A 15,242-nucleotide genomic window follows, 5' to 3' on the forward strand; every position below is an offset into this window, starting at 1 on the left:
CAGCTGGACAGACCACAGAGGTTCCTCACCAAGAGAATCTGGGGCCTCAAACATCTACCATACACAGATAGACTAAAAGCCCTATCCCTCTACTCAGTTTTATACAGACTCCTCAGAGGTGACCTCTGTCTGGCATACAAGGTGATCACAGACCCCATGAGACTGCTGCATATCTGCAAGTCAAACTCAACTTGATTAACTCGCATGCACAGCCTCAACCTGGTCTGTGACATCAAGACTTATTGGCAGGACAGATTGCTGTCCCAGAGACTCCCACATCTATGGAATAGAATCCCTCTCCACGTCAAGCAGAGTACCTCTTTACCCCTTTTTAAACACAACCCAGATAACTGGATGGGAAAAAGAAAATAGGGTCTATATCATATGAGCGAATCGCACAAATTGCGAATGCTTATAATATCGAATGTACTCAGTGCTTTTTCTGAGATCGCAATACAGTGAAGAATGGGATATTTACCCTTTCCTCACTGTAATGTGATTTCGGAGTTGGAATATATATTTAGTGGTTGGTGTGGGGGGTGCAACCCCCCACAATAGGAAGTTTGAGGTCTGGCACGTTTGATATTATGAGCGTTCGCAATTTGTGCTATTCGCTCATATGATATACACCCCAGAAAATATACTCCTGAGATTCCACCCATGTCCCTGATGGACAGGGGCACCAGGTGCTGATTTGTCTAAACATGGGCTAAACTCTTGGCTACGCTTATAAGGCCCTCAGGGCCAATAGCCTAGTAACCTCCTATGATCCTATGATCCTATTGGTTGCCAAAACTGATACACAATCTGCATTCCACTTGTTACTCATCTAACCCCAAAATTGGCATAAGCTTAGCAGGGAAATTGATGGCATATACCTTTTTTGACATGGCCATGGCAATAGAGTTGTCATTGGCTTGTTCTGTATTTGACTGTTTCAGCAAGACACTACTCTGGTGTTGGAAAAAGCTTAATCCCACCTTCTTTGGAGTCCCATACCTTAATGAGTTTTGTAATAGCAGGTGAAGGAGAAATACATAACAAAGGAGAGTCGCCAGGAATTAATAAGGCTATATAAAGCATTATGTATTTCCTTAGTACATAACAAAATAGAAGGGCCAGTCAATGTATTTACATTAGTGGACAATGAAATAGGCACAACACAAATCTGTTTTCATTTACCACAAGATAAGATCAAGAAAATGTGCAACTTAGTTACTAGATTGTTGCCTAACAAAAGGGTAGCCATCAGCAGGTCATGGAGGTGCTAGGACTCCTTAATTTCACAAGTTAAGCCGTAGCACCTGGTAGAACTTTCGCCAAGCCTATAACAGACCTAGAACATAAAGGCAGTAAAAAACATTACAAGGTCAGAGTTAACGGCAGAGTCAGAAAGGACCTCAGATTGTGGTCACACTTCCTGTGGGTCTACAATGACACCTCTTTTTGGCAGGACAATTGGGTATCAAATGAAAATCTTCAATCATTCAGCGATGCATCCAGTAAATTTGACTTGGGTGGGTAATTAAGGAGACACTGCTTTTTGTCAGCCATGGCCAAAAAATGGTATCCTGCAAGGAGGTCAGACATCACATTTTTATAAATTTTCCCCATATAGGTTTCAATCCAACTATGGCAAGACCAGTTCAGGAATAAGTGCTTAGTATTTAGATCTGACAATAAAGTGGTAGGTGAAATCCTTTCCAAAAAAATCTTTGAAGAACGTTTGGGTCAACTCTGTCTTAAGGCTACTGCTTCTCATTGCTTTGAAGATCAACATTTCCTCTACAGCAGAACTCATTAATGGATGCAAAAACAAACTAGCTGATGTTCTTTCCTGAGTACAGGTCCAAAAAGTGGGCTGTTCAAGCAGATCTGCTCCCCGCTCCAATCCTGGAAAGTATTTGTATTACTGGACAAGGTTAACAACATCCTGATTTAGAACTCATGGGCCATAAAAGTTAAAAGAGCATGCAGCACAGCTATGAAAAAAGTTTGACCAATCTTTCAGCAGTTTAGATAATCAGGATCGCCAATGTTCCCTTCAGATTACATTATGTCACTTGCATTATCATATGCACAGAAGTCTTGACTCATCCACAGTTAGACTTCGCCTTGCAGCTTTAAGTTTATTTGCCAGAATTTTCCAAATTCCTGATGTCACCAAGTACTGGACAATTGCCAGAATATTCAAAGGGTGGGAAATTCAGGAAAATGTAAGAAGTGACAAGAGATGCCCTATACACTCAGAATTGTTAAAATTCATCTTGCTCAGTTTACATGCCTCATTTCACTCATACTATATTTAATGCCCTGTTCTCTTGGATTTACTTTGGAGTCTTTAGAAGCACTGAACTAATTGGTTAGCTTAAGTGGTCAGAACTGATTTTTACCAGTCAGTCAGTTTTGTTCTGGATTATTAGATCCAACACAGACCAGCTATTGCATGGTCTTCAAGCTACCTTACAGAAAATCACAGATGCTCTTACCGTCCCAGTTCTCTTGGGCAGAATACTCAGGGAGCTAAGCCCACAACAAAACAGAATAGCATTATATTCAGCAGATAGCAATGGTGCAATATCACCCTCACTAACCTTGTCATCTAACTCAGTCGAGCTTTAACACAATTAGGTATTTGTCATAGCCCATACAGTCCCAAATCACTTAGAATCGAATGGACATCAGACTTGACTGCCTCATGTCAGTCACTGGAAGCTCTCAAAAGGTGAGACAGGTGGTCCTCCAACAAATATTCAAGATACATAAAATAGTCTTAACACAACAAATTTATAAACATTTTATTTTCTTTCACGTCCAAGGATCAGCCTTATCCTTGGGCATTCATTTATTTCGCACGTCCACAGAACAACCTCAGTTTGCACAAATCTTGGGCTAGATTGAGAAAAATATGAAGTGTTGTGGAAAGGATTCCCTGGGTTGAGTTGGAGTCAAGCTCTCAGTCATCTTTTGCAGAGTGTGGGAGAAACAAGAAATCTGCACACAATCATTCTTCATGGCAGGGAAAACAATTTGGGTTTTAATGCTAAAAGACAGCTTATATACTACATCATAAATGGTATACCAATAATCAGACCTACTTACCCCCACATATTCATATTATGGTGGGCAATCATGCTCAGAATAAACTAGGGAGGAAACTCCAACCAGCAAGTGATAGTAAAGGCCAGAAGGTTGCTAACTACTGTGTAGCAAGACCAGGCCCATTGTAAAGAAATACTATATTGGAGCATCAACAGCTATAAGATTTATTTTTATTTTATTTTTATTTTTATTTTACATTTGTTAACCGGGGTATGCCTGACTGAGCCGAACAGGCCCTTTTTCAGCAGAGGCCTGGGGAGAAAAGCTCTATAAAGAAAAATTACAGATACATTTAGTTATTTAGACATGATCAGTATACACACAAATTACAAAAGACATGTTTTTACAGTGGTATGCGGCACATCTACAGTTAAGTGGAGAGAACAAACAAAAAAATATTAATTTAAAAATAAAGGTAATTAATAGATTTGTGGTGTACAGCTGAAATTTGGAACATAGGTAGAATACATACATAGTGCACAGGTACAGTACATACATTGTAGATTAGCCAGTGTTTGTGAGTAAGACTGAAAACTATTATCAAGTGCTCTAGATTTAGTATGTATACCTTATCTGCTTTCACTAGCCTGAGGAGCAATCATGGCACTGCCAACTTTGCTTGAGATGTTGCCTGATGAGGTCTTTAAAGGAGGCTTTGGATGATGTGTTTTGAATGCTAGTAGGGACGGAGTTCCATTTTTAGCCACTGAACTACTATATAGTGCATCTCCAAAGCTATTGTAGCTGTTGGTGACTTCTAGTAGTAGTTTGCTTGATGATCTAAGAGGCCTTTTGGCTGAGTGATGTTTTACTAGGTTTTTGAGGGCAGGACACTTATTGGGGAGGTAATAGATAGAATGACAGAGGCAGAGCTGATTGTAGGTTAGGAGGTTGGGCAGTTCAAGCCAGTGTAGCTGTCTCAAAGCAGTACAGTGATGAGTTCTATATGAGCAATTTGCAGCAAAGCGGGCAATTCTGTTATAGCAGACTTCCATTTTGCTTAGTTCAGTTTTGTTGAGATTAGTCAGAGTGGGAGATGCATAGAGTAGGGTGGATAGAAGTTGGGAGCGAGCAATGGCTGATCTTGTGTTGTTGGTAAGAAATGGTTTGATATGGTAGAGCGATCCCAGTGTGGCATGTACTTTTTTTTAATAGTTAAGTTGAGATGACTATCAAATTTTAGGTGAGTCTATGGTTATTCCCAATAGCTTAGCCTGTGCCACTGGAGCGATTGGAGTAGCATTTGTGGAGTAGACAGTGAATTGACTGTCATCAGTGTTTTTGTTAGAACTGGTTATAATCATAAGCTGAGTTTTCTTTGAATTGAGTATAAGTTGGGCTTTGGTAAGGTAGTTTTCAATGTCAGAGAATGCTAGATGAGTTGTTTGCAGGAGGGTGGGAATGTTTTGTGCAGCACAGATTAAGGTAGTGTCATCTGCATACTGAATGATAGATGCATACTTTGTGGAGGTATGGAGGTCATTTGTGAAGACTGTGAATAGTAGTGGTCCTAAGATAGAACCCTGTGGGACTCCTATAGTTATGGGCAGCTGAGGAGAGAGAGAATGTTCCCATTTCACAGCTTGGTACCTGTTAAGTAGCTCTGGAACCAGGTAAGAGTGGAATTTGATAGCTGATATTGGTTTAGTTTGTTTAGCATTATTTGGTGTGAGACTGTATCAAATGCTTTGGATATATCCAAAAAAAGAGTTGACACCTGTAGGCCTTCATTTTTGGGACGGTTTGCTGTGTCTGTGAAGCAGAGGAGGGCTGTAGCTGTACTATTGGCAGGTTTGAAACCATGCTGAGTAAGTGACAGGATGTTGTTGTCTAGAGGATAGTTTAGCATCTGGGTATGGATGCATTTTTCTAGGATTTTGGCCAGGGGGGAGAGTAAAGCAATGGCTCTGTAGTTATTAAGTTCAGTGCAGGTCCCGCCTTTATGAATGGGTGTAACATAGGGTATTTTCCAGAGTTTGGGCACATAGTTTTCAACAATTGATCTGTTTATGAAAGTGGAGACTGGGATAACAATAGCATCTGCTGTGAGTTTCAAGAAATAGCTGGGGAGTAGGTCGGCTGCTGTTGATGAGGTTTTTAGTTTGGAGAGCATGCTTTTGATTGAAGTGGTGGAAACTGTTTTGAGGGTAAAGCTTGTATTAGTGTTATTTGTGTTGGGGGGATAGTGAGGAAGGAACTGTCCTGTGATACTAAGGATAGAATTGAGTTCACAAAGTGGGAGTTGAATTGTGTTTCGATGGGAGCTTTAGTGTCAGGGGTGGTTGGTTTGGGGGTAGCCTTTTGGGTGGATTTTAGTAACTGGTTTACATTTTTCCAAAATTGTTGGGGGTTGTGTTGGTATTTAGTTTGTAATGTTGTGTAGTAGGATTTTTTGTCCAGTCTAATGCATTTTTTTTGCATGGTTGCACAGTTCTTGGTACTTAGTTAGGCTTTGTGTTTCTTTGTTTTTTTTGATAGTAAAGCCAGGCAGTGTCTCTGGACTTGAGGAATTGTTTTTATTTCTTTACTGAGCCAGGGGTTTGTAGAGGTTCTAACCTTGACTTTGCGCAAAGGGGCAACAGTTTCTAGGTGTTGTAGAAATGTTTTGTTGAAATATCCTACAGCCTGGTCAAGTGGGAGGGTTTTTAGGGGGGTCCAGTCACAGTTACAGAGTAAAGTGTTGAGGACCTCAGGAGAGAATTTTTTTGTGTTTCTAGTGGATATATAGTTAGTGGTTTTGCATATGCTTGTTCTACTATGTATAAAGTATATTATTTTGTGGTCACTTAAGGTGTCTGGGAGACTGCCTGTGTGAGGCTACAATGTGGGGTTGATAGTTAGGACCCAGTCAAAGATGGATTCCCTTTTAGATTTTTTATCACATCTAGTTGGAATTTGGACTAGCTGCTGGTAGCCATGGAGATTTATTAGATTACTTGGTGGTTCTGATATACAGATGAACCAATTTAGGATGAAGTCCCCCAAAATAAGGGTTTGTTGTGAGTATGTGAAAGAACACCAGGGTAAGAAGTCTTCAAGGCTAGCAGGTGTATTACCAGGTGGAATATAGATCACAATTGTGGTGATGACCTTTTTAGGGTGAAGTTGAAGTTGTGAGATAAGTATATCGCAATTATTGGGGGAGGGGAGGAGTTTGGTAATTGATGGACAGTTAAGTTGGACTTGTGCAGTAAGGCAGTTCCACCCCCTTTACAAAGATAAAGATATAGTTTGGTTTAAAAAAGATGCGGCCCATCTATCGGACTTTGGTTTTGATTTATTCAGTGCAAATTAAGTTTGTTTTTAAAGAAACACTGTTGACCCATCAGTTAACAACTGTTATCATGAATTTCATGTTGACATTTACAATGGGATATATATAGTTATGTTAATTGTTTTAATGATTTAGCATTGCAGAATCAAGTTGAAATTAGATGCACACAAATTAACACAGTTGCACTCTGAAAAAAAAATAGCAAAATGGTGAGAAGAGGCTTGGGCAGCCTGGTTGGTGACTCTTTATGGCCTCAGCCCCCCTTTTATTCACATTTTCCCCTTTTTGCCTTGTTTGTTATTGATAACCATGAATTCAGTTCATAATCCATTACTTATTGATTTACTGCACATTAGCAAGTCAAATGGCATTAGAAATACTTGGCCTAGGGATCTAAACCTCTTATGCAACATCAACAGAACAATTTGGATGGACAGGTATATTTCACAGGGGATATATCTGTTATGGAACAAAGTCCCCATCCTTATTAAAGAAAGTTCATACCTGTTCTTTGTCAAACACAACTTAGATCTTTAGATGGGAAACAGAAAATTTACCCCAGGACTGCCATTTGTACTACTAAAGGACACAAGAAGCTCCTAAATGTTTCATCCCATGCATGGGCCCCCTCTAATTATCTATGGCACAATCCCAGTTATTCTCATTGGGGTAATATATAATTATTGACCATGGGATGGGTAAGGTCAGTCTTTAACCAAATGGGATTGGTTATTTCAAGTACAAAAAACATAATATAAAAAAATGCCTACAGGGGCAGCTGGCCTACTACTTACCTATGAACCTATAACATCATATAATTCTAATTCCTTCTCCATCAAGGGCTTCATAATCCACATCCCTTTCTTTCCTTAGTGGATACATGTGTAATATCCCATGTGCCAAATATCCAGGCACAACAGCTAACCACTGAGCAACAACATCACTAGACTTATTGTTGGCAACAGTGCACCATTACTGTTGTAGATAGAATGGAGCCACCTCATTCTTCCCCATTACGATTGAGCTACTGTCAGTCATTCATTCCCACTTTCCAGTACTTTATCTTATCCTTCCAGTGCCCAGACCTCTACAGTAACATGTGATCTGGGAAGCAAGCATACGTTTTCCCTATATGCCATGGGGCCAGTCTAAAGAATATTTAATTTGAATGTTACTTGAGGAAGTCAGGCGAGTTATCTTTTGAACACCTTACCCTGGTCTTGTGTTGCCTTGATATGGGCAAGTGATTCATATTCAGATTACACCTCTGTATATTTTTGAAGTAACATCTATTTATTTTGCAATCATAGAAACTTTATTAACTTATAAACTTGTAAGAAACAATGTATAGCAAAGCATATTTGAAAGTTAAGAACAGCTTACTTACGGCTATAATGTGAAGTTTTAACTTAATTGTGAAATAGAAACATGTAGCCTAAATAGTACCTAATATTAATTGTAACTATTAATAAGCGATCACAGTGAAAGCCAAAAATAGATGTACACTGACCTAACTTTTGATCAAACAGGGGTCGAGTTCTTGTGGTGTAGGTACTATGCACAAGTTTAACTGCTTCTAAAGTCTTTACTTCTCATCTCAGTAAAAAAACATAAATGCAGCCCACCAAGAAAGAAGGGATAAGCATCTAACTTAGGCATTTCACCCTTGCCAAATCTTTTACATCAAACTGTCTGGCAAATTCCATTATGAATATACCCACTATATCCAGCAGCATACCTCTCAACCTTTTAGAGCAAGAAATCTGGACAAAGCCATAAATAATGGGGGGACAGAGACACAGAAATAGGGACACTTTTTAAATATTGCTCTTACAAATATAAAACAGTAGATAGAATAACAGTTTTTGCAATTAGCATGCATTTTCTAAAGGGTATGAAGTCTGAAACTCAAATGTCTGTCATTATTTTCTGACTTTATCCCTCAATCATTTGCCAATAATTTATCAGAAAACCACAATTGTATGTGAAACAGACCAAAAAAAAAATATATGAGTCAAAAATCTGGACATTCTGCAAAAATCTGTACAGTTGAGAGGTATGTCCAGCAGGTCAGTCTATTTTAACAAGTGAGGAGGGTCTTCTAGTCTAATGAAATATATGTATGGTTCACTGTTCCTTGCTGAAAAAGTCAGTGTTTAAAGCTGCTATCATATTTATATATTGCATATGATGCATAGGAATTTAAAGTTGTTGACCAAGTGATATCTTCCTGGAGCCAATGTTGCATGTCTGATGCTAGTTTTCATCACAGGTTAAATACTTTCATGTGTTCCCAAACAAAATGCAGTTCCCAGAGTTCTACATCCGGTACATGTATATCCGCAGGAACCCCTTACATAAACTGAGATATGAGATCCAATACCATTACAACAACAAGAGCAGCTGCTTCTCAGACAGATAAGGAAGTTGCCAAAGAGTTGCCAAACGCCTGGACTGTGACTATTTAAAACTCATTCCTGCTGTTCTCTGCCAGGGTGATAGGAATAGTCTGTATGGAATTGTTGCTCTTTATGCTGCAGGAAGTCCTAAACCCTTCAACCTACTCTTCATGTCTCTCCATAGTGGAAAAAACACTCTAATGTGGTCTACAGTCATACACCCCTGGATGAATCCTCCTTCATTCTTAAGCGTAATCTTCAGCAGAATCTTCTTAGCTCACTCTGTCATAATTTGGAAATATAATTTTAAATTCATGTATATTTTTTTTCCTTTTCAGTGATATGGGGTTGTAGTTTGGCTGGAGTCAATAAGCCTTTGTTTAGCAATGGGAACCGGTGATTATTAAAATGCTAGAGGGGTGTTCATTCATATCCCCCTCTTGAAAGGTCCAGTATAACTTTACTAGTGACTCAATCGCACTACAGTAAACTCTCAGTTAATTACCACCCATGGGGATTGGCAGATGCCGGATAACTGTAGTTTCTGGTTGCCTGAGAGTTACTATTAAAAATAGGCCTGACTAATACTGTACCCTATACTATTTGTTTGATTTCACTTGTTCTTAGGTTGGGAAGAGAGGGAATTTATTCCTATCTTCCTTTTTAAAACTTGTAATACTCTAAAAATGTACGGTATGTTTCTGCAGGGGGTGGTGGGTAGAAAAAAGAAAGTGCAATATATGAAAATTGTGCTGTATTTCTTTGATTTTTTTTTCTGGTTGCTTAAGCATTCTGGTGACTTGAGTTCCGGTTAACTGTGAGTTTATTGTATAATTTAAAGCTTTATATATCTTAGCACTTAACCATCAAGAACTGACCCCTTTCTCTTCAGGTGATTTACAATAATATTACAGTTAATATCTGCACTGACTACCATAATTCGTGCCCATGTGATCAAAATGCATTGGGGTGCCCAATAAATCTATCTGCACAACTTACAAGCACCACAGACAAAAGGTCTCTCTCTTTTTTTTACTGTCTTTACTTAATACTGTAAAACTTTAAACCTTCTCACTGGCTTTTTTCTTGGTAAATTTCAAATGTTCCCTCTCTCACTAGTAAACTTTGATAAATCGCTCAGCTTATTCACTAAATTTGACCTTGTACTACTTTCCTTTTTCCCTTTATTATATTTTTACATGTTCAGTACCTAAACTATATTCTACAAGGAAGGCATATGTAAAGTCTGCTGTTTTGTTGTTTTTTTTTTTTTTACACACTCAGTTCAAATGATGAGTTTTACTAACACAACTGTACAATGATCATCATATTGATCACTGCTGCAGTAGCCTTAGCTACATGGGTAGATTACCTTAGCTAACTACATTTGAAAAATTCAAAGAGAAGAGTCCAGGAGCTCCTGGAAAATGCTCAGAGCAAAGCCTGTCCTGGACCTAGAGAAGGAATCAAGCTTATAGTGCTTTGTAAAAGTATATACAAAGGACCAAGCAGCAGCTTCTAGAATATGTCAAGAATCCAGCCCTTCCAAAAAAAGCATAGATAAAGCCAAGGCCCTGGTAGAGTGGGCCTTGCCCCTACCTGGAACAGTTTACTATAGTGAGTATATCTAAAGGCAATAGCCTTAGACAAACATTTGGAAATAGTCAGTTTTGACACAGATTGTCCCTTCTTACCTTTACAAGTAATGAAGAATAGATTCAAAAATCTAAAAGGTTTAATTCTGTCAAGATAGCATGAGCTGTCTGTGGACATCCAAGGTATGGAGTATCCCTTCACCATCGTTTATAGGTTCATGAAAGAAAATGGAAAGGTGGCTAGTTTGGCTTAAAGTAAACTCAGATATCGCTTTTGGCATAAAAGACAAATTTGTTCTCAAAGACACCAGAACCTGCAGAAAAAGAGACAGGGTTGATTTACTATAAGAACTTGCAACTCAGATAACCTTCTTGCAGATGTCAGAGCAATCAGTACATACATACATACATACACACATATAGATATTCAGTACATACATACATACATACATACATACATACATACATACATACATACATGCATGCATGCAAGTATTTAAATCACGGGCATTAATGCTCTTCTAGCCAGCCAATATATCAAAACACTTGCTCCCATAATAAGTCTCAAGGCTGTTCTTATAAGTATCTAAAGTAGTACTTGCTTTAATGTACTTTGGTAGTCTGTTGCATGCATCAGTTCCTCTCTCAGAGAACCAATTAGTACACTTCTCATTCCTATATTCCTATAGAATCTTTTTTTTTTTAATTTCTCCAAATCTTTTGTGTTTCTAATACCATGATGTGAATGGACCCCAAAGTCCAGGTTAAAGTCTGATTAAAGTTCATGAAATTAGTATTGTTTCAATCTTTCATGTCAACCAGACGTGTTCTATGTAGCACTCGCAATATGCCTAGAAATGACTCCTGCAATTTGTATGGGGTTACATGTATTGGTAACAAATCTAAATACGATTGTAGATTTTTTTTTTGTAAGACCCGTTGCTCCTTCTACTACTACTGAAACTGTCTGGGTATATTTCCTCCACACTGCTCTTGTTTTTGCCTGCAAATCCTGGTAATTATGACTTTGTGTCTCTCTCTCTACACAAGACACTGTAGTTACTGGGTGTAGCAATTTCAGTGATCAGTGCTACTTTTGTATTCTTTTCATGGACCACTATATCTGGTTTTCTCACATCTATCTTTTGAACTGTTGGTACTGAATGATCCCATGTGATGTAGACTTCATCATTTTCTATGATGCTTTATGTCTCATGTTTCCAGTGTTTTTCATTTGCTTCAATATTATAATGTTTGAACAATGCCCCAGTGCAACAGTGTTGCCACATTAATATGACTTCCAGTATATAGTCCTTCCGTCATCAGTATGTCACAACCAGCAATAAGGTGAGCAACTGTTTCCAATTCTGTTTACAAAACCTACATTTGTCTGTTTCTCCCACATGGTCAATGGACTTTGTAATCCATTATGTATGTTGTCCACTATCTTTGGCCACCCCTATTAACCTTTCATCTTTTGGTTTGAAATTTTCTCTCCTTAACCATTCCTGCATTCAATTCTGATCAAGATGAGGTTGTTCCAGATGTTTTCTATACTTGCAACTATATTTATGCATTTTTCACATTTCTTGCCTTCTTATCTGGTCGTTCACCTTATATTCTTTCTTTTGTTTTTTGGCACATTCAGTCGCTGCCTGGTTTTATCTACTTCTGGTTTGATTTCCATTCCCACTTGATGCTGATATGCTTCTGCTAGACTAAGCAGGGAAGTCATCTTTGATTTATTCTCCTCATGTTTCAAAACTTTCACTATGTTTGAGATTTTGTGAGGTGAACAGATATGTAAGCAGTCCCACAATTGCAGATCTATACATGTAATCACTTTCAAGGAGACCCATGCCTCCTTCGTAACTGGGAATATATATTCTTGCTATGCATTGATTTTTATAAATCATTTGATGAGCAGGAAGCATACTTCCTGTTTTCCTGTCTAATCTATACAACACCCTTTGGGGCCAGTCAATCACTCCAAAACTGTAAGTTAGGACAGGAAGAGCAAGTTGGTTTATAGCTTGAACTTTGCTCATAGATGTCAACCCTGTTTTCAGAATTAATTTAAATCTTCTAAAATATTTCTTACTTTTATTCAAATTTTTTCATATTTTATTGTTGATCCTTCAACAATTCCTAAATATTTATGCACTCCCTCATGACCAAGTTCTTTTATATATAAATATATATAACTTTTTCTGGCTCCGTCAAGTCTGCTCTTCAAAATCTCTACTCTTATAATAATCAGTCTACTCACTTTATTATAAGCCTAGCACTTGTTCTCAAAACCTCTCTTCTAAGTAAGCACTCTCTAACTAAAGTAAGCACTACATCCACCTACCGCCCCTGTGAGTACCCACTTCCCTTAAAGGCACAGCACTCCCTTATAATATTCTAGCATGTCGAGTGGTAGATTACTAGCATCCTCTCCGGTTCAGCTGGTTAATCTGGGAATCTTGAGACAATGCTACAATTGTCTCATGTACACAGACAACCCTCTCCTCCTCCCAACAAACACAAATACATGTGAGAGATGCAACTATATAGCCAAACTGGAGGCTGAACTCTCTCAACTCAGGACTGGCAAGACCAGACAGGAGGAGAAGGTAACCACACACACACCAAATCCAGTCCCACATAGACCTACCACAACTGCAAACCAAACACATAATAACACAAAGACATACTCGGAGGCTCTAACAAAAAACTTACCAAAACAACAGAGGCTCCCAAAGCAGACACTCAAAAATCCACCACCTCAAAACATAACACATGCAACACATACTTCAATAAATCAGTGTGTCAAACAATCACAGCCCTTAAGGCCAAACACCATGCCTGATACACTGGTAATAGGTGACTCTATAGTCAGACACACTGACGTTCTGCTTACCAGGCTTAACAAGTAGAGGGTAACGGTGAGCTGCCTATCGGGAGCTAGGATCCGCCACATGACACACGCACTCAGGTCACTCCAAAGCAAGTACAAATATGACTCCGTCATTGTCCATGCTGGCGTGAATGACCTGAGATGTACCTCCCCGGACTACATGAAAAGAGACATAGAGGAGCTCTCTGATTATGTATCCCAGGCTGGTATGACCCTGACCCTGAGCAGCATCTTGCCCTCACCAAGAATGATGCCACAACACAAAGACAAGATGATCAGCTTTAATAATTGGCTCAAATACTGGTGTCATTCTAGGGGGATCCAATGTCTGTCTGCTTGGGATGACATGCTGGACAAGCCACGCTGCTTCACAAGGGATGGCTTGCATCTGTCACCACTGGGCTTCCAGATATTGGCTAAGGCTCTTGCCACCCCTATAGTGCTTTTTTTAGGCAAGGCTCAAAAGACAAACCCACCTCCTTAGAAAACAAAAATGGAAAAAAAATTAAGGGTAATGCTGCTCAATGCCAGAAGTCTAAATCTCAAGATGCAGGCTCTCGAAGCACTCCTCAGTATGGAGAACATTGATGTCTGTGCAGTAACTGAAACCTGGTTCAAGGCTCCAGAGAGCACCCCAGCGCTACCAGGCTATACCTCGTATCATGCTTTTTGGCCCCAAAACTCGGGCCAAACCAAAAAGGGAGGGGGAGTGTCCATATTCATCAAGGACACCCACACCTCCAGGTTAGTGGCAACACATGAAGCATCAGAGACCATCTAGGTGCAACTAACCATAGGCAAAACTGCTATACAACTGGTAGCATGTTACAGACCACCCTCCCAATCTCAGGAACCCCATTCAGCCTTCCTGAAGACATTGGAGGATATGAATGTCTCACCAAACACCATCATATTGGGAGACTTCAACTACCCTACATAGACTGGGTGCATTATTCTAGCCCAAACACCCTAGCCCAAAGGTTCCTGGAATTCATAAATTCAAATGTAATGGAACAGCTAGTCACCTCTCCCACAAGGGGAGATAATATACTAGACCTGATCATCACAAACATGGGGACAAAGTGCTCCACACCGGAAGTATACCCCTCACTAGTGAGATCTGAGCACAAACTAATCACCCTGGCTATACATATCCCACCTCCACCCCCAACACAAAAAATTACAGTGAAAAACTTCTCAAAACCCGACTTTACACTTCATAAAACTGAGATGGTATCCTTTAAGCCCACTGGGCAGGTGGAAACCACATCCCACAATGCAGAATCCTTCACAAATGCTTTCTACGGACATCTCCAAGAATGCATGGATCATGCAATCCCAAATAAATCCGAGACCCTCTCCACCAAGGGCAGGCATCCTGTCTGGTGGACCCCAGCCATAAACAAATTGTATAACAAAAGAAGGAAGCTACTGCATGACAGAGCAAAATCCCATAAAGAGAAGGCATCTCTGATCAGCACTAGTAGAAAGCTACGTTCTCTCATAAAAACATCCAAGGCCAACTTTGAGAGAAAAATCGCTATGGACACTAAAGATAACCACAAGGCCTTCTTCTGCTATGTTAGAAACCTGGGCGGAAACCCTCAGATATGTTCAGAGTTAGTTCACAATGACAAAAAATACACTGAACCCACAGATATTGCCAACATTCTGGCAGACAGGTTCAGTGCAAATTTCTCCCCTCCCTTACCCCCAAAAGAAGAAATACTTATCCCAGCTGAATGTAACCTCCCTGTCATCTCAGATGTCCAGGTGAGAACCGCCCTCAGCAAAGCTAAAAACACAGCATCAATGGGACCTGACGGTATCCCGGGTTGCGTGCTACGTGAACTCCAAGAGGAGCTAAACCCACACATAAAAATGCTATTTAACCTTAGCCTTACTACAGGATATGTACCTGAACACTGGCGTACAGCAACAGTAGTCCCACTCCACAAAGGAGGCACCTC

The sequence above is a fragment of the Protopterus annectens genome, chromosome 4.part0 (assembly GCF_019279795.1).
Source record: "Protopterus annectens isolate FY-2018-M chromosome 4.part0, PAN1.0, whole genome shotgun sequence".
Taxonomy (NCBI): domain Eukaryota; kingdom Metazoa; phylum Chordata; order Ceratodontiformes; family Protopteridae; genus Protopterus; species Protopterus annectens.